The sequence below is a fragment of the Artemia sp. Qi Xiang Cuo genome, chromosome 2 (genome assembly GCF_049724085.1).
Source record: "Artemia sp. Qi Xiang Cuo chromosome 2, ASM4972408v1, whole genome shotgun sequence".
Lineage (NCBI taxonomy): Eukaryota > Metazoa > Arthropoda > Branchiopoda > Anostraca > Artemiidae > Artemia > Artemia sp. Qi Xiang Cuo.
In genome coordinates, this window is record NC_142795.1 from 8,047,641 (window position 1) to 8,051,345 (window position 3,705).

Below are 3,705 nucleotides of genomic sequence, written 5' to 3' on the forward strand. Positions count from 1 at the left end.
ATACTTCGCTCTTTAAGCCAAAGATTTTTTAGTACTTTCATAAGAGCTATTTATTCTAGATTAACAGTTTTTGTGATTAAACGGTCATTTTTAAGGAATTGGAACAAAGATCGAACCTTAGCTTAAAGAGCAAGGTATTGACTAGGAGACGAACCCCGTAATATACGTATTAAAAATATATAAATATAGAAGTTCGTTACGTAAGATAATTCGTAAGTTACGTATATTTATTACTAATGAAAACGTTCGTAAATAAAATTAAACAAGTTTCGAGAAAGCCATTGAACCAAATAAAAGTAAAATGAATATGCAAATAAATCAAAACCTACATTAATTCAAAAACGTTCAAAAATTAAATAAAAAAACAAGTTTTTTTTAACTGAAAGTAAGGAACGACGTTAAAACTTAAAACGAACAGAAATTATTCCGTATATGAAAAGGGCTTTCCCCTCCGCAATACCTCGCTCTTTACGCTAAAGTTTTTTATTGTTTTAAAAATAAAGTTGTGTGACAGGTTCAAACTTTAACGTAGAGAGCGAGGTATTGAGGAGGGAAGAGCCCCTTTCATATACGGAATAATTTCTGTTCGTTTTAAGTTTAACGTCGTCCTTACTTTCAGTTAAAAAAAACTTGTTTTTTTTATTTAATAGCGTAAAGAGCGAGGTATTGACGAGGGGGTGAACCCCCTCATATACGTAATAATTTATGCTCGCTTTAGGTTTTATTGTTGCTCCTTACTTTCAGTTGAAAAAAACTGTTTTTTTATTTAATTAAAAAGGGACCAATGCTTACTAGTTTTGCTGAATTTTCAATGAAAGAAATTTATTGCAAGAAACCATCAATTGGATGTTGGATCCAGACACTAGAGGTTTGGAACAGATGTCAAGACACAAGAGGTTGTGTCAACAGACACAGGAGGTTGTGTCAACAGATACAGGAGGTTGCGTCAACAGACGCAGGAGGTTGTGTCAACAGACACATGAGGTTGTGTCAACAGACACAGGAGGTTGTGTCAACGGACACAGGAGGTTGTGTCTTCAGACACAAGAGGATTGGTACTTCAGACAGGAAGCATGAAACAGACCAGTACTTCAGCCAACCCAGATTAACATGGCTTAAGAAACTGTGATGGGCCTATTACGTAAATTCAACAAAAGAATTATGGGTATATCTTTGGATTCAATTTGTTGTTTCACAAATGACCTTCATATTGTAATGATTTTTTTTTAAACTTTGTAGACAATTAGTTGATACTCCCTAGGAATTTTGAGAAGCTGAGAAAGCAAACGTTGAGGGAAGGAAGTTTGCGTGAAGTTTATAATATAAACCTTGACAAATGTGACCACTAAGTATTTGCAGTCAAAACGATTCATGATCCCACCATGACCAGGAATAGTATCACCAAAGTCTTTGATTTTAAACGCTCTTTTTAAACCACTCGAAAAAAACCCACCGAAAGGTCCAATAATACTGCGAAAAAGAGCAACGACTAAAGAGTGTAATACAAATGGGTAGGTCCATATCGCTGTGTTGAATGTTAGTATTTCCATAATTTGGCTGATAACTGTAGGCAGAACATAATCATTTAGATGAAATAGTTACGAACGTTCATGAGCCTTAGAAAGTATTCCTATATTTTTGTCGAACTCAACTGGAGGAACAAAATAATCATACCTACATAAAAAATGTTAGATCAAGCAACTGAGAATTATGGTTAAAAAGCCACCACCAATATAGCCTTCCCAGGTTTTCTTAGGTGAAAGTTCGATCAAGGGTGTTCTTCCAAGAAAAAATCCAACTAAATAAGCACATATACGTATCATTTATAATGATTATGGATACAGGTACAATAAACCAGATCACCCCTTCAAAAATATTCTGAATAAGGAAGGTGCTTTGGAGAATAACAATTAGAAGAGCAAGATGCGTCAAGGTGAGCATTGAACATAGTATCAAATAAAACCTCTTCTCCAAGGAGAGGACTAACCAATCATGTAGAGAACAAAACAGCTGAAGTGATGGTACTTTAAAACGTCGCTTAACAGTTCAGGACCATTGGCAGAAATAGCAAAGTAATCGACAAAATTTTCTCCATGAAAGAAAAAATTCAATACAATGTAAAAATACCAAGAAAGGGTTCCAAACCAAAATCTTTTGGGGATGTGATTTGCATCATTTCCAATCTTTATTATTTCAGCAAAACATTTAATTTGAACACATAAAGTATGTAAGTGCAACAAGGCCTAAATAGACTATACAACCGGAGAAGAAAAACAATGGTGAACATTGTACGAATCACAAAATCCTGCCAAACTTCTGTTACTGCTTACAGACATACTTGAATAAACTTTGGTACCTTGTTTGTCCCACTTGGGACTGCGCTGGAGAGTTTAGTCTTCATTTGTTTTTATTAGGAGCTATTGGCAAAACCGGATCAGAGACTATATCCTTGCAACGTTGGTTATGAACCTGATTCTTCGTATTTGAAGGTGACTCGCCATTACTGTTTAAAATAGTCATCTCTATATTTGGCAGTGTACACTGTGAATTTAACATGCTTAAATAAGTCATGTCTTAAGTCTTTTTGTTATTTGCGTAAAATAGCTTGGACCTTAGTATAATTTTAAAACTGTAATTAAAAGCATTTTTAGTTCGGTGACAATTTTATGCAGTTAGGGGCTAGGGACCAGATAAAGGGAAATGACAATTTATCATGAATTGTTTAAACACAAAATTCCGTGATTGCACTAGCACTGCCAATAGAATTACTAGGGCCTATGGCGTCTGCAAATAAGCGTTTTATAATTTTTTTTTGTCATCTTAGAAAAATGGTTCAAAATCTTAGCATGTAATCTTAATAATGCAATTCAGAGAATTATGAGGTGGAGGAAAATGTCCAAACCGATGCAGCTAGTCTCCTTTTGGTTGCCTTTCAGCCAGGAAGTGCAATGGGGGCTGGGGACCAGCCATCCTGTGCTCTAGCACACCCTTCCTGCTTACCTTCCCCAGATTTATCCATGTACCCATTTAGAGCTGGTTCGACTCTGGCTGACCTTACAGAGACACGCCAGACCCTACTATCTCTAGGTTAGGTTCCAGAGAAATAGAATAAACGTTTTTTGGGAATTGTCAATGCTCAAACTTTCGCAGTCGTATTGGTGCTACAGACGGATATACTTGACAGAGGATTGATACTTTGTATGCACCACTTAGGACTTAGTCACCCCTTTACTTAGTTTAGAAGTAGCGTGAAAAACTCTCTCAAAGACTTCTATTCTTTAAAGGTCCTGAATAAGTTATACAAGCAAAGAAGAAAAATATTGGCAATGTGAAGAGTCTGTGAATCACAAAATTTTGCAATGGAACTGGCACTGCTGACACAAACTTGAAGTAATTTCGGTACTTCGTTTGGTCCACTTGGGACTGTGTTAAAGATTTTAGACACTACTTTTCTTGGATAAGAAGTTGTAGGCAAAGCTGGGTCGGAAAATAGTTCTGAATCTTTGTATTTTTTTAAAACAACAATTAGAACAATTTTGGGTTGGGTAGAAAGTTTATGTAGCAACGGTCTAGGGACTAAGCAAATTATAACCAGTTTATAACATGAAACAGACTAAGCAAATTATAGCATGCACTTTTATTATAACCTCAAAACTGTAATTAAGAAATTCAGTTAGGTGCTTATTTTCTACCATTACTCAGTGT

At 35.5% G+C, this 3,705-nt stretch overlaps 1 pseudogene; it reads right to left on the reverse strand.

Annotated features, from left to right (window-relative positions):
* Nucleotides 1-1,226: 1,226 nt before the first annotated feature.
* LOC148954865 (phosphatidate cytidylyltransferase, photoreceptor-specific pseudogene) lies at nucleotides 1,227-2,401 on the reverse strand (annotated as a pseudogene).
* Between the last annotated feature and the right edge of the window lie 1,304 nt (nucleotides 2,402-3,705).